This window comes from Anabrus simplex, chromosome 11 (genome assembly GCF_040414725.1).
Source record: "Anabrus simplex isolate iqAnaSimp1 chromosome 11, ASM4041472v1, whole genome shotgun sequence".
Classification (NCBI taxonomy): Eukaryota; Metazoa; Arthropoda; class Insecta; order Orthoptera; family Tettigoniidae; genus Anabrus; species Anabrus simplex.
This window is the reverse complement of record NC_090275.1, coordinates 37,939,691-37,956,902: the sequence shown is the minus strand read 5'-3', so window position 1 is coordinate 37,956,902 and position 17,212 is coordinate 37,939,691. Positions and strand designations below refer to the sequence as shown.

Below are 17,212 nucleotides of genomic sequence, written 5' to 3'. Positions count from 1 at the left end.
TAGCGTGATTAGTTGCCACCTCAGGAGGCCCGGGTTCGATTCCCGGCTCTGCCACGAAATTTGAAAAGTACTATGAGGGCTGGAACGAGGTCCACTCAGCCTCGGGAGGTCAACTGAGCAAAGGAGCAGAGGGGGATTCGATGCCCTCCTCAGCCATCCTAAAAGTGGTTTTCCATGGTTTCCCACCTCTGCAGGCAAATGCCGGGATGATGCCTAACTTAAGGCCACGGCCGCTTCCGTCTATATCCCTTCCGATCTTCCCACCCCCACCACAACGCCCCTGTTCAGCATAGCAGTGAGGCCGCCTAGGCGAGGTACTGACCCTCCTCCCCAGTTGTATCCCCGACCCAAAGTCTCACGCTCAAGAACACTGCCCTTGAGGTGGTAGAGGTACCAGCTTAGCTGTCGATCAGAAGTGGTACACATATGACTTACTATCTGGAGCAACATACTGTGGGGGGTACAACACCCCCAACACCACTACAGTTGGGGGTTGGGAGGGAGTGACATGCAAAAATCATTTTTATTATTTGGAAGGATCAACTAATTCCAGAAAATCTAGGCTACCACAAGGACAAACTTCCACGCAAAAAAACCTAAAAATAAAGATTAAACATAGCCTACCAGCAACACATAAATATGATTGATTGAGAGCTACAAAATATTTCGTAAAAACCGAGCGAGTGGCTGCGTGGTTTGGTCACGTAACTGTGAGCTTGCATCCGGGATATAGTGGATTCGAACCCCACTGTTGGCAGCGCTAAAAATGGTTTTCCGTGGTTCTCCATTTTCACACCAATAAATACCGGGGCAACATATCGCAACATTTCAGTCATGACTCCCCTTAAAAGCTTTCATCTTTTCTCAAAAATCTGTGTGAAGAACTGTTACTTTAGGTAGTATTAAATAAAGATTTGTTGTATTTAGTTGTCATTGGTATTCAAACATTATATTTTTTCCTTTTCTTAAAAGTGTCATATCTAAACAATTTGCCTAACCACTCTTTCTACAGCTCTCTCTTTCTGGTCTACCCAATGACATCCTTCTATGTAACGGTTTGTTTTTAATACTGTACAGTATTCAGTGCTCATTCAGGAGACAAGTAAGCCAAAGCTGGAATGAAACTTTTATCAACGTAGTGATGCACAGAGAAAGTGCACCCAGCACATTCTGGGTCAACTAACGCACGAGCTAGGAGAGATAGTGAATGTTTTACCACAAGTAGGCTACGATTATTTCATTTAACTACGTTCAGCATATTTCAGTGGCAATTAGAACTTTAAAATGAACATTTATCCTGCACAAATAGGAAACAAAAAATGTTGTTCAATTTCCATTAGAATTTAATCAATCAATCAATCAATCAATCAATCAATCAATCAATCAATCGCCACTGATATGCATTTAGGGCCGTCACCCAGGTGGGAGATTCCCCATCAGTCATTTACTTAGTATTTTCTTAAATGGTTAAGAAATTACTGTTGTAGTTCAAGTGTTCAGTAGATAAACTACCCTATTAATTTAGCAGCAGTATTTCAGTCTCGTGTTAGTTATTTTTATTCGTGTGTTGAGTGTGTATCTGCTTAGTTGAAAACTCTTTCTTTCTTTCTTTCTTTCTTTCTTTCTTTCTTTCTTAATCCATTTACCCTCTAGGGTTGATTTTTCCCTCTGACTCAGCGAGGAATCCCACCTCTACCGCCTCAAGCGCAGTCTCGTGGAGAGCGAGACTTCGGGTCCGGGATAAAACTGGGGAGAAGGACCAGTAACTCGCCCGGGCGGCCTCGCCTGCTATGCTGAGCAGGGGCCTTGGAAGGGGGGGGGGATCGGAAGGGATAGACAAGGAAGAAGGAAGGGAGCGGCCGTGGTCTTAAGTCAGGTACCGTCCCGGCATTTGCCTGGAGAAGTGGGAAACCACGGAAAACTACTTCCAGGATGGCTGAGGTGGGAATCGAACCCCCTCTACTCAGCTGACCTGCCGAGGCTGAGTGGACCCCATTCCAGCCCTCGTACCACGTTTCAAATTTCGTGGCAGAGCCGGGAATCGAACCCGGACATCCGGGGGTGGCAGCTAATCACACTAACCACTACACCAGAGGCGGACGAAAGTGCATAAACTAGAAAATTCCGTCCATCGCGTTATAAGCACGCTGACTGGCTGTGCGGATGTGAAATAAGGAATGCGTTTTGTTGCTCTTGTTTGGCAATGAATGCCGTTCATGCGGCATGGACATCAATCGGCTTTCAGACATAAAGCACCTTGGTGAAAAGATGAAAAAGCATAAAATAAGCGAGAAACACAAACGCTAGTATTTGCTATGCTTGGTAGAGTAGATATCTGATGCCAATTAGACAGTGCATACAGACTACCAGACAACCAAACGAACAGCTTTCGAAGATTCGACACATTCTTAGTAAGTTGATCTATGCTGTCAAGTTCTGTAGGCAGTTTAAACTAGAGCTCAGGGGCCAAAATGAGACGGATACATCCGAAAACCCAGGCATTTTTTCGAGGTTTTCGCAATGTTATCTGTTTTTTTTTTTTGGCTTTACGTCGCACCGACACAGATACATCTTATGCCGACGATGGGATAGGAAAGGCCTAGGAATTGGAAGGAAGCGGCCGTGGCCTTAAGGTACAGCCCCGGCATTTGCCTGGTGTGAAAATGGGAAACCACGGAAAACCATCTTTGGGACTGTCTACAGTGGGGCTCGAACCCACTATCTCCAGATTACTGGATACTGGCCGCACTTAAGCGACTGCAGCTATCGAGCTCGGTATATTTGATTTTCGCTACGTCATCGTTCTGTCTCGGAAGCAGATTTATATTCAGTTAATGTTATTGGATTATTATTATTATTATTATTATTATTATTATTATTATTATTATTATCATCATCATCATCACGTGGTTCACTGGTAAATGTTTTCAGGCTGAAGATAAGGCACGGACTCTCGAGCTTCCGTCCGAGGATATAATGCCGGTGAGGGGGTCGAGATGTAAGGGGGAAGCGCGTTGGTTTCTTTGGTAGGAAGGGTGTGGGAAGGGGCTTTCAATGGGCGGAGTCCGTAGCGGTGTAGCAGTAAAGATGACCTCACGAACCCCTATACGAGCATGTACCAACCAAATCTCCATGGTCGCATACGATAAAATTAATTAGTTTTCGCGCGGAAGGCTTGAGTGCGATCAGTAGCAAAGAGAGATTTGCTGGAAAAAGTACTGTGGCCGCCCCCTCGACCTGAGAGTCCACCGGCCGCCACTGGTATTACTGTAATATATTTTCCATGTGCGCTTCCCACATGTGCCTTTGGTGGTGGGACATACTGTAGTGTTTACAGTGCACTCGGGTTTTGTTACTTTCATCCCCCTCTGTCTCTCCCGTCGCCCGTGTGGTTGACATGATCGTCCAGGTACGACACCGCTGTTAGCCGGTTCGAGTCTGCCGTTTGTGGAAAAACCAGAATATTGGCCGCCAGGGCAGGGGAGGTTCTGGCATACATTCTACGCCATCTCTCCACTGACAGCTCGAAACATACCACATACACGAGCATCTTGCCTCCTTACTCCCAAGTCTTCCCAGCCCAAAGTTCTCATTTTCGCAACAATACTCCTTTGTCGGAAATCACTAAGAACAAATCGTACTGCTTTCCTTTGGATCTTTTCCGTTTCTCGTAAGAAGTAATCCTGGTGAGGGTCCCATACACTGGAATCATACTCTAATCGAGGTCTTACCAGCGACGTATACGCCCTCTCCTTAACCCCTAAATTCTCTTATAATCATGTAACGAGATCGGTAACCTTTCTTTAAAAACGCGATCGACAGGAGCGACTGTTTCGTCAGCTGGTTTTGCTCTCTGGGAATACATTCGAAGTTGGAGATGCCACCAAGCCGTGCTTGCTGCCCCATTGAAACTGAAATCCTCACTGACACGAGTGGCCGAAGCAACTGGCTTATCTGGTGAATTAAGAATAAACTAAACGCTTTCTGGGCTGGTGAATCTAGTTCATTTTCAACCAAACACTAGGAATGGCCCAGAAAATCTTGGAAAGCCACTTCACACAATTTTACTACAATAATAATAATAATAATAATAATAATAATAATAATAATAATAATAATAATAATAATAATAATAATAATGGTTTTGGTGTTACGTCCCACTGACTACTTTTACGGTTTTCGGAGACGCCGAGGAGCCGAAATTTCGTTCCACGGAAGTTTTTATATGCCAGTAAATCTACCGACACGTGGCTGACGTATTGGAGCACCTTCAAATAGTACCGGACTGAGGTAGGAGTGAACCTGCCAAGCTGGGCTCAGAGAGCCAGCGCATTAACCGTCTGAGCCACTCAGGCCAGCTCAGATAAATTTCAATGACCAAGTCGTTCGCCACGTGGTAAATAATGTCTACATTGCAGATAATAAAAATAGCCATCTTCAAGAAAATGAATGCAAAACTAGACCAATAAAATTTCGAAGGAAGTATTAACACACTCCGTTAAGTCGTCGCATTCTAGCCTTCAGGTGGAAAAAGAGGAAGAATAACTGGAAAGTATTCCAGGGAAAAATGAATTGGCGTATGGCTTTTAGTGCCGGGAGTTTCCGACGACAAGTTCGGCTTGCCAGGTGCAGGTTTTTTGAATCGACTCCCGTAAGCGACCTGCGAGTCGTGATGAAGATGAAATGTTGATAAGACGACACATACACCCAGCCCCCGTGCTAGCGAAATTAACCAATTATGGTTAAAATTCCCGACCGTGCCGGCAATCGAACCCGGGACCCCTGTGACCAAAGGCCAGCATGCTATCCATTTAGCCATGGAGCCGGACAGTACTCCAGAAACAAAGCAGTATCAGGGCCAAGCGAATAGCATTCCGGTACTTAAACATTCGTTTACCCTCCAGGGTTGGTTTTTCCCTCAGACTCAGCGAGAGACCCCACCTCTATCGCCTCAAGGACAGTGTCCTGAAGCGTGAGACTTTGGGTGGGGGATACAACTGGGAAGGAAGACCAGTACCTCGCCCATCACAAAGATAATAAGAATCCACGGACATAGCACTCCCATTCCTCGGTGCTAGCCCTGGACCTCAAGAAATTAACAAAAGACGGCACCAGCAGCGGAATACGACATAAAGGAGTCCTGTCTACAGACCTTAAGTATGTATTCATATTTTTCTAATAACGACGGTATTTCTTAATTTACCGCAGATTTTTTACTTCATTTAAGTAAAATCAATTATTATATTCCATTTGTGACAAATTTTACAGCGACATTTTGTAGATAGGAATGCGCGACGTAACCATTATCACCATTCATATTGGCGGGGAGGATGTTTTGTACCGAATGCCTACGGAAGATAGATAGATAGATAGATAGATAGATAGATAGATAGATAGATAGATAGATAGATAGATAGATAGATAGATTGGCGTAATTAAGGCCATTACACTAAAACAAAATTTAAATCCGACGAGAAAACAGGGATTTATCGCAATGGCAAGGACTTCACAAATTATGAAAAGTGGCTCAGAGAGAGCAATACCTTACTTACTGCCTCACATTGTCTCTTTAAAAAAACACTGTTTACCACAACGCTTGACCCCTTTCACCGCTCTACCTCTCCCACCGCACTATTCCCCTCCCGCTCTCATGTTTATTCTCATCTATTTGTACGAGTTGTATGTATTGTGCTACTGACTTGCACTACACTGCCTTATACTGCACACCGCAAGATTATGTTGAAAATACTGTACAAACCTAATAAAAAGTACTGTTGAACACTAATCTTATTTGTTTCACGGACACTTGATAACGCACATGCACTCCAACTGATATTCTTTGCATACATTATTTGCACACAACACCAACTACATTCACATAAAATTAATTTGCACAGTAACATCCGGAAAGTCCGTATACTCCATACATCAATGTAATTTAATTTAATTTAATTTAATTTAAGAATGAACTTACGGTTAGTTGTCCAAATGAGCCTCATTAGACCGTTCCCTGGGCTGTTCTTTCACGTTGTAAATTGTCTGCCCTGAGCGAGGACGTTCGCGCACCCGCACACACGCGACCAAACTAACCTGAACAGAAACTAACTTGTGTCTTGTCATTTCAACTCAAACCACGGCCGATTTGATGCGTTGCTCTAACTAGCTCCTTACTACTCTGATCAAGAGCGTAGCGTAGATCTAGTTGGCCGTGCTCAAACAATGTTGGGTGAAGCTAAGGGTTCAGGCACGTGTGCAGGCAAGGTCACCAAATATAGCTTATTATTTGACAGCACGCAGTCGTCATTTGTTTCCAACAGATTTCCCATACTACGAAATTTCTTTCAACGATGCTACAATCATACAAACAAGTACTAGAATATGATAAGGGTATATGCAATTCCCGGATATTTTCTCATTGAAAGGGGTGTGTATTTCATTGGCCATCAAACTTCTATCCCCCTTCTTCACTCTCCCTTTCCATGAATCAATCACTACCTCTGATTTGTTAGAGCTGTCACCCGAAAAATACACTTCCTGTTAATTAATTGTTTACATCATATTTTCTGTCCGACTCGTTGGATGAATGGTCTGCGTACTGGCCTTCGGGTCAGAGGGTCACGGGTTCGATTCCCAACCGGGTCGTGGATTTTAACCTTAATTGGTTATTTCCAATGGCCCGGGGGCTGGGTGTTTGTGCTGTCCCCAACATCCCTGCAACTCACACACCACACATAACACTATCCTCCACCACAAGAACACGCAGTTATCTACAAATGGCAGATGCCGCCCACCCTCATCGGAGGGTCTGTCTTACAAGGGCTGCTCTCGGCTAGAAATAGCCACACGAAATTATATTATATTATCATATTTTCTTAAATTATTTTCAAAAGGTTGGAAATCTATCGATCATCTCTCTTGATAAATTATTCCAATCTCTGACTCCCCCTATCTATAAATGAACATTTCCCACAATTTGTCCTCCTAAGTTCCAACCTTACCGAGCGAGTTGGCCGTGGGGTTGGAGGCGCGCGGCTGTGAGCTTGCATCCGGGAGATAGTGTGTTCGAATCCCACTGTCGGCAGCCCTGGAGATGGTTTTCCGTGGTTTCCCATTTTCACACCAGGCACATGCTGCGGCTGTACCTTAATTAAGGCCACGGCCGCTTCCTTCCAACTCCTAGGCCTTTCCTATCCTATCGTCGCCATAAGACCTATCTGTATCGGCGTCACGTAAAGCCACTAAAAAAAAAACCAACCTTATCTTCATTTTATGCTCCTTGCTTAAAAAAACTCCATTCAAGCTTATTTGACTATTAATGTCATTGCACCCCACCTCTCTGCTGACAGCTCAAACCATACCGCTTAGTCGAGAAGCTCGTCTCCTCAGTCCCAAGCTCCCAGCCCAAAGTTTGAAACATTTCCGTAACACTATTATTTATTTATTTATTTATTTATTTATTTATTTATTTATTTATTTATTTATTTATTTATTTATTTATTTATTTATTTATTTATCCGTTTACCCTCCAGGGTTGGTCTTTCCCCCTGACTCAATGCGAGATCCCACCTCTACCGCCTCAAGGGCAGTATCCTGGAGCGTGATACTTTGGGTCGGGGAGATACAGCTAGGAAGGAGGACCAGTACCTCGCGCAGGCTGCCTCGCGTGCTATGCTGAACAGGCGTCTTGTGGAGGATGGGGAGAGTGGAAAGGATAAACAAGGAAGAGGGAAGGAAGCGGGCGTGGTGAGAATCCAACCCATCTCCACACAAGTGACCACCCGAGGTTGAGTGGATCCTGTTCCAGTCCTCGTACCTATTTTCGTGGCAGAGCCGCGAATCGAATCGGGACCTCCGGGGATGACAGTTAATCATACTAACCACTATACCACAGAGGCGGACATTTATTTATTTATTTATTTATTTATTTATTTATTTAATTTATTTATTTTATTTATTTATTTATTTACTGTGAGTCTGACAGGTGCAGACCCAATAATAAGGAACACTGATAAATACATTAATACTGTTCTAGTATACTGAAAATGAAAACCTACAACCTGTTTTCCAGTTATACATTAATACTGTTCTAGTAGTCCGACTCGTTGGCTGAATGGTCAGCGTACTGGCCTTCGGTTCAGAGGGTCCCGGGTTCGATTCCCGGCCGGGTCGGGGATTTTAACCTTCATTGGTTAATTCCAATGGCCCGGGGGCTGGGTGTTAGTGCTGTCCCCAACATCCCTGCAACACACACCACACATAACACTATCCTCCACCACAATAACACGCAGTTACCTACACATGGCAGATGCCGCCCACCCTCGTCGGAGGGTCTGCCTTACAAGGGCTGCACTCGGCTAGAAATAGCCACACGAAATTATTATACTGTTCTAGTATACTGAAAATGAAAATTTACAACCTGTTTCCCAGTCATGACCGGGTCAGGGATGTAATGAATGAAGCAGATATAGGCTGTTAGTACGATGGGGTCGCCACTCCCAAAATGATTTATTAATGAATGATAGATGCTATGAAATAAGAATGGAAAGTGTTGCTGGGATGAAAGATGACAGGGAAAACCGGAGTACCCGGAGAAAAACCTGTCCCGCCTCCGCTTTGTCCAGCACAAATCTCACATGGAGTGACCGGGATTTGAACCACGGTATCCAGCGGTGAGAAGCCGACGCGCTGGCATCTGAGTCACGGAGGCCTATACTAGTATACTATAATACCGTACTATATTAATTCTATTGCACTTTAAAATTAAAATATTTCACACATAATATTCAAATTCAAATAAACTTATTAAAATACTAAATTAAGACATTCTACATATTTAATTTCCAAACATGAACTAAAGTTACATCATAAAGCTAGGACACTATTATCAAACACAAACATGAAATGAAGGACGGTCATCGAAATGCATCGAGTACACCGTTATTATCTAAACATTGAAAATCCACAGCCTGTTTCCAGTCATTCGACCGGGTCAGGAATGGAATCAGTATTAAAGATTAATTTTCAGTGTTGTCCGTCTCTGGTGTAATGGTTAGTGTCATTAGCTGCCACCCCCCGGAAGCCCGGGTTCGATTCCCGGCTCTGCCAAGAAAATTTGAAAAGTGGTACGAGGGCTGAAACTGGCGCCACTCAGCCTCGGGAGGTCAACTGAGTAGAGGTGGGTTCGATTGCCACCTCAGCCATCCTGGAAGTGGTTTTCCGTGGTTTCCCAATTCTCCTCCAGGCAAATGCCGGGATGGTACCTAACTTAAGGCCACGGCCGCTTCCTTCCCTATTCCTTGTCTATCCCTTCCACTCTTCCCATCCCCCACCAAGGCCCCTGTTCAGCATAGCAGGTGAGGCAGCCTGGGCGAGGTACTGGTCATCCTCCCCAGTTGTATCCCCCGACCCAGAGGCTGAAGCTCCAGGACACTGCCCTTGAGGCGGTAGAGGTGGGATCCCTCGCTGAGTCCGAGGGAAAAGCCAATCCTGGAGGGAAAGCAGATTGTCCGACTCGTTGGCTGAATGGTCAGCGTACTGTGTCTGCTGACACCTTGGAAGGTAATATTCAACACTGTTTCCGTGCTCAGCTAGCAATCGGAAGGGAAATGAAAGAAACAATCGTGGAAGAAAGAAGGATAGCAGTGCGACTATTTCAAAGAGGTAAACTTTCAAGGACATAAGTGAAATTATTAGGGGATGTTACAACTGTTAAAAAAATATTGTGTACAGGTACAAAAGAACAAAGACAATACAAATAGACCAAGAAGTGACCGCCCCTCAAATTTATCAGTACAAGACAAACGGCAGATTGTGCGTGAAGTGGCCCAAAATCTTCAGCTAAGTGCGCCGGAGATAGCAGCTGCGTTACAAGATGTAGGAGTGCAAGTGTCGTCTGAAATCATCCGAAATGTGCTACGCGAAAGAGGGCATGCGGGTAGAACAACCCGTAGAAAGCCGTACATCAGTAAGGCTATCAGGAAGAAGAGACTTGTGTACGCTAAAGAGCACAGAAATGACAACTGTGAGGATGGGTAGAGAGTCGTTTTTATCGATGAGAGTAACTATACCCTCTTCAGGTCAGACAGACGAGTGACTGTGTGGAGAAAGACGAATTCTGAACTTGAAGAGAAGAACTTGCAGCTACTGTGAAACACGAAGGTGATTCCCTGATGGTCTGGGGTTGCATGAGTTCGAATGCTGTAGGTGAATTAGCCTTTATTGAGGAGACTATGGATCACAATCTTAAGACACATCTTCCATCAAGTGTACAAAAAATAGGACTCTCAGCAAAGTATACGTTTATGCAAGATAACGACCCCAAACACACAGCCCTGAACATGAAGTTATGGCTGTTGTATAACACAGCGTTGGATGGAAACTCCACAACAATCTCCCGACATCAACCTCATCGAGAATTTGTGGCACTATTTGAGAAAAAACGTGAGAAAACATGCAATATCAAACAAAGCTGACCTGAAAGAAGCCGTACTTACCGAATGGAATAACATACCACAGGAAACTACGGAAAACTCGGTACGATCGATGTCGAATAGGTTAGATGAGATTATATACAGGAAAGGAGGACGTGCCAAGTATGGAAACGTTCACGAAGTATCTTTTCTTCTTTTTTTTTTTTTTTTTTTTTTTTTTTTTGCTAGTTGGCTGGTTGCTTTACGTCGCACCGACACAGATAGGTCTTATGGCGACGATGGGACAGGAAAGGGCTAGGAGTGGGAAGGAAGCGGCCGTGGCCTTAATTAAGGTACAGCCCCAGGATTTGCCTGGTGTGAAAATGGGAAACCACGGAAAACCATTTTCAGGGCTGCCGACAGTGGTGTTCGAACCTACTATCTCCCGAATACTGGATACTGGCCGCACTTAAGCGACTGCAGCTATCGAGCTCGGTCACGAAGTATCAAGAAACTGCATTGTGTTCATTCAGACCAATACTATTTTGGTGACAAGTGAAAATGATTGTTTTAAGTTATGTTTTATAGTTATATATCCTATCTGTGTCGGCGCGACGTAAAGCCCCTAGCAAAAAAAAAAAAAGTTATATGGACATGGAAGAATTATGATCTTTTTACAATGTAGATGTTACATAAGATGATAAATAATCAAGGATTCTAGTATATGTCAATTTTTATCATCATTCCCTTCGATTCCTCCTCCTCACATGTAGCATATCTCGACAGACCAATACTTTTTTTGAGCCACTGTAAATGTATCGACAAATGAACCCTGACACACCCCAAAACACGAATCTAAATACGTGCCTATTTTCACGTCATAAAGAATTAAAGATCCTATTCCATTCCACCGTAGACGATGGTCAGATTTAATGCGACGTTGAAACAGGTAGCATATATTTTATTTCAAGAACTGCAGGTCACAAATGAGTCCATTGTTTGTCCGTCCATTCACCTTTGTGTTCCAATATTCAAACTGAACCACATAGCAGGTGAACTGTGGAGAAATGACCTTCAGCAGTATGTTATGGAACGGATATAAGAAACTTGTCTGTCTGAAATGTCTGAATGCTGTTAGGTTTATAGCACAGCATGTAGTGTGACTTCCCGGAATGTGTCCCACATCAGCTCCGGGAAGAAAGAAGACAGGTTCTTTGACAGTGATGAAGCTAGGAAGGAACCACGACACCGGATGGACACACTTTATCTATAACATTCAAGGTCGTCGCCGTTCACTTTCGAAGAGTACGCCACACCCGACACTAACTAGTTCTTCTAGCATCCACAGTCCTACTAGATGTCATGAGTCACCCGGCCTAACAGTAGTGCAATGTGCTGTCTAGAAGTTGGTTGTGTATGAGGTGAGTGTTTTGCTTCACATCATCATGGCCTTGCTGTTGATTCAAATTAGGGATGAGATATGATTTGTCCTCGCCCCTTGAAGTAGTGCGTGTGGTAGCTGTTGTTTGATTTTATTTTTCTATTTATTGGAAGCAGTTCTTTGTCGCACTAACACGGGTAGGATTTTCTTTTTTTTTTTTTTTTTTTTTCTAATGGATTAAGATTGCATAGGTTCAGATCGGATCACATGAACTTCGCAACTTTTACCAGCTCAAAATCCGAACTCCGTAACTTGCCCGAAACTGGCCTTAACGCCAGCACACGAACTACGCAACTAGCATCAGACCCGTGATTTTCTCTTTGGCCACTCCCCGCAGCACATAAGTGAGCCATAGTCTTTAATAACGAACTTCAATTATAAGTACTTTTATTCAGAAGCCAAGACGACGAAAAGTATTTAAAGGGAAGGAAATGCATAATAACGAGCTTCAATTGCAAGTAGGTACTTTTATTCAAAAGATATTTTTATGCTAACGATAACATTTAAACTTTGTACGAAACACATTTCAAAAAGTGCATCATCATCATCATCATCATCATCATCATCTGTTTATCCTCCAGGTTCGGTTTTTCCCTCGGACTTAGCGAGGGATCCCACCTCTACCGCCTCAAGGGCAGTGTCCTGGAGCTTCAGACTCTTGGTCGGGGGATACAACTGGGGAGTATGACCAGTACCTCGCCCAGGCGGCCTCACCTGCTATACTGAACAGGGGCCTTGTGGAGGGATGGGAAGAGTGGAAGGGATAGGCAAGGAAGAGGGAAGGAAGCGGCCGTGGCCTTAAGTTAGGTACCATCCCGGCATTCGCCTGGAGGAGAAGTGGGAAACCACGGAAAACCACTTCCAGAATGGCTGAGGTGGGAATCGAACCCACCTCTACGCAGTTGACCTCCCGAGGCTGAGTGGACCCCGTTCCAGCCCTCGTACCACTTTTCAAATTTCGTGGCAGAGCCGGGAATCGAACCCGGGCCTCAGGGGGTGGCAGCTAATCACGCTAACCACTACACCACAGAGGCGGCTCAAAAAGTGCAAACTCTCCATTTCACCATTTTGCCACTGCACGATTTTCTTCTGGATGTCTTTTTTTTTTACCTTTTTTAGTACGGATCCAGAGCCGACACTACTTAGCCGAATGTAAGAGTCTGTTTTGTACTCTTCTCAAGATGGACCGTGGTGTGATTTCCCACGCACCTAGACAAAACATGACTACTACGACTAAAATGTTTTCATTTCTCGCCTGAAGGGGGGAGACGCACCACTTAGACGGTGACGCCGTCTCTCAGGCCGTGGGATTTGTTACGGTGAAGGAGATGTACGGTGATGATGAGGGGGTTGGTGGCCGAGGCCTATACTAGGAACTGTCCCAGCATTCGCCTTAGTGCAGGAGCATGGAAAACTACGGAAAACCATTCTCAGCACAGCCGATGGTTGGGGCCAGCCGTGAGGTCCAGCCCTGTCTCTTCTCCCGAATGCAGAGCCATGGCCACCCCTCCTCTGCTCGGTTGGCCAGTCAGAGTGCACAGCTGTTGGACCACGGACCAGCCGTGGCCACTTATGGGCAGAGACCGACTCTTCGTCTACCGACACAAAACATGATTACTGTCGAGTATCAAAGGTTTGACATTACAGTTCTCCTTGTTCGAGCATTTCCAACCCTTACCACCAGTAGATTTCACCTTCCTATTATGTCTGAATATAAAGTTTTTATAAAGGAGTGTCTGACCCCTTTCACTATGCATTACTTTCACACTGTTCTCCATCTTCAGTATCACTATCCTACACATCTAAGAGTAGTTTTTTTGGTACCGGTACCTTACTTTCTCGGCACTCGTAGATCCACCAGGTTCAAGCTAGCCGGACGCACCTGTAAAGTTGCGGAATTCGGGTAGGAGGATCAGTGGATACTTCCTCGACCTTTTCTGAAGTGCGGAGTACGTGTCCGTCCGCTCAGATTAGGTTTTCGGCGACAATGGGAAAGGAAATCTCTGGGACTAAAAAGAACAGCCGGGCCTTAAAATGAAGTACAGCCCCAGAATTAGCCTCGTGTAAAAATGGGAAAACCACGAAAAGCCATCTTCACGGCTACTGATGGTGAGATTTATTTATTTATTAATGTCTTTCTGTACATGGCGGGGCTCAGACTATGAAGCCTGCTATTATGCCAAACCATATAATTATGCACCTGTATAAACATAATATACTGAACATTATAACTACTTAAAAATAAGTTAATTATAATTTAAAGTTAATGTGAAATGTAATTTGTATGAAATGTAAAGCATCATAAAAATCATTTTAACATTTTAAAATTAATTTATAATAATTACTATTATTAGAGCTATATCTCGAAAAATATAAACTATAATGTTTCTAACCTTACATTGACATTTTATTCATTTAACTTAATAATCTAAAATTTAAGGGTACTTCTAAGAGTAAATCAATCTGAGTGTAGGTAAAATTTCCAGCACATTCTTCTGAATAGCTTTAGGTTGCTTATGTCTCTAATTTCAGCCGGGAGAGAATTCCAGGAACGTATGGTCCCCGGTACAAATGACTTGTTAAACGTACTACTGTGATGAGTGGGGATGGACAGCAGGGTTTGTACTGATGACCTTGAGGGTGTTCTGCTTGAGGGAGAGAGGTAGTTGAAATCTATTCTCAGATAATGTGGTTTGCCTGTTCGCAGTATTTTGTGAAGAAGAGAAACAGCATGGTATTTACGTCTATCACATAATCTTAACCAGGACAGCTGATGGAGGAATGGGCTGATGTGGGAATGGAGCGGAACATTTAGAATGAATCGAATGCAGGCATTATGCGCCCGTTGAAGTTTAGAACCAAGTGAACAACTTATGTTATTATAGACTACATCACCATAATCAAATATTGGTAGTATTAGTCCTTGAATGAGCAGTTTCCTGGTTTTGACAGGTAGAAAATCTCTCAGTTTGTATAGTGAGTGTAATGAACCGAATACACGTTGACAAATTTTTGTTACGTCCTCTGACCAACTTAAATACTTATCAAAAAGTATTCCAAGGTTCTTAACGGAGTCTTTCAGTGCTATAGGTGTTTCATTGATCTTGACAACCGGTACGTTGATGCTTTCTAACTTGGCATGCTCTTTTCTAGATCCTATTATGATGGCTTGCGATTTTAATGGGTTTACTTTCAGGCAGTGGCTACTAGTCCATTCGTTAATGTTAAATAAGTCTTCGAACCAACCATCTCCCAAATGCTAGCTGAAACCTAAGTGGCCCGTAACATGCAGCCAGTTAGATCGGTAGGGAGGATAGAAGAAGGACGATTGAGACTAGAGAAGTAACGGCTGTACTCTTAATAAACTAAGAAGCCCAACACTCGCTTCAAATATCATGGGCCTTGGCTTCGGTACAACAAAATGTAATGTTTTGGTCTTTTCAAAATTCAACCACCATTTCATAATTAATTCCGTATCAAAATTACTGATTCTAAGACGATCCGTCTTCCATAGTACCAAATGACCCAGTGCTGAGGGCGTTTCACTTCTGACCTACAGTCAATTCCGGTAGGACAGAGCAATTTTCCCCCAGAGTAGGTTGACATGGTTACAGTGGTGTCGAGAGATTGATAATACTAATGATAATAATAATAATAATAATAATAATAATAATGTTATTGGCTTTACGTCCCACTAACTACTTTTACTGTTTTCGGAGACGCCGAGGTGCCGGAATTTAGTCACACGGGAGTTCATTCACGTGCCAGTAAATCTACCGACACGAGGCTGACGTATTTGAGCACCTTCAAATACCACCGGACTGAGCCAGCCAAGTTGGGGTCAGAAGACCAGCGCCTCAACTCAGCCCGGCAGGAAATTGATGACACTTCCAGATAGACATCCAGCCCAAAAACATATCCATGTTAAAATACAGTCCCAGAATTTGACTTGTGTGAAAACAGAACTGGCGAGAGGATATGAGATATTGCCGTGGTAGAGGGCAAATTTAACAGCTCTTCTTATTTGCATAAGCATAAGTAGGTAAGTTTCCGAGTGCAATTTAAAGTGATGGAAAAATCTTTCAGTTCACACAGACTTACAAACAAGGATTCTATATACACTGACTGACAGTGACAATGCAACACCAAGGAGGAGTGGTTCGAAAGGGATGAAAGTTGGGGAAAAAAACAGAGACGGCACGGACGAATAATTGATGTTTATTTCAAACCGATATGCAGGTTACACAATGCGCACAGCATCGACTCAGTAGGATGTAGGACCACCGCGAGCGGCGATGCACGCAGAAACACGTCGAGGTACAGAGTCAATAAGAGTGCGGATGGTGTCCTGAGGGATAGTTCTCCATTCTCTGTCAACCATTTGCCACAGTTGGTCGTCCGTACGAGGCTGGGGCAGAGTTTGCAAACGGCGTCCAATGAGATCCCACACGTGTTCGATTGGTGAGAGATCCGGAGAGTACGCTGGCCACGGAAGCATCTGTACACCTCGTAGAGCCTGTTGGGAGATGCGAGCAGTGTGTGGGCGGGCATTATCCTGCTGAAACAGAGCATTGGGCAGCCCCTGAAGGTACGGGAGTGCCACTGGCCGCAGCACATGCTGCACGTAGCGGTGGGCATTTAACATGCCTTGAATACGCACTAGAGGTGACGTGGAATCATACGCAATAGCGCCCCAAACCATGATGCCGCGTTGTCTAGCGGTAGGGCGCTCCACAGTTACTGCCGGATTTGACCTTTCTCCACGCCGACGCCACACTCGTCTGCGGTGACTATCACTGACAGAACAGAAGCGTGACTCATCGGAGAACACGACGTTCCGCCATTCCCTCATCCAAGTCGCTCTAGCCCGGCACCATGCCAGGCGTGCACGTCTATGCTGTGGAGTCAGTGGTAGTCTTCTGAGCGGACGCCGGGAGTGCAGGCCTCCTTCAACCAATCGACGGGAAATTGTTCTGGTCGATATTGGAACAGCCAGGGTATCTTGCACATGCTGAAGAATGGCGGTTGACGTGGCGTGCGGGGCTGCCACCGCTTGGCGGCGGATGCGCCGATCCTCGCGTGCTGACGTCACTCGGGCTGCGCCTGGACTCCTCGCACGTGCCACATGTCCCTGCGCCAACCATCTTCGCCACAGGCGCTGCACCGTGGACACATCCCTATGGGTATCGGCTGCGATTTGACGAAGCGACCAACCTGCCCTTCTCAGCCCGATCACCATACCCCTCGTAAAGTCGTCTGTCTGCTGGAAATGCCTCCGTTGACGGCGGCCTGGCATTCTTAGCTATACACGTGTCCTGTGGCACACGACAACACGTTCTACAATGACTGTCGGCTGAGAAAT

At 44.6% G+C, this 17,212-nt stretch overlaps 2 protein-coding genes across 2 annotated transcripts in view; one reads left to right on the top strand and one right to left on the bottom strand.

The window, feature by feature from the left end:
• LOC136883527 (uncharacterized) overlaps nucleotides 1-6,068 on the bottom strand; it is a 483,493-nt gene extending 477,425 nt beyond the window's left edge. Inside the window, exon 1 of the mRNA XM_067155893.2 lies at nucleotides 5,975-6,068. The gene's annotated coding sequence lies outside the window, so the exon portion shown is untranslated. The remainder of the gene's footprint in view (nucleotides 1-5,974) is intronic.
• Nucleotides 1-17,212, top strand: part of LOC136883526 (uncharacterized) — a 104,669-nt gene that overhangs the window by 48,975 nt on the left and 38,482 nt on the right. The window lies entirely within an intron of this gene.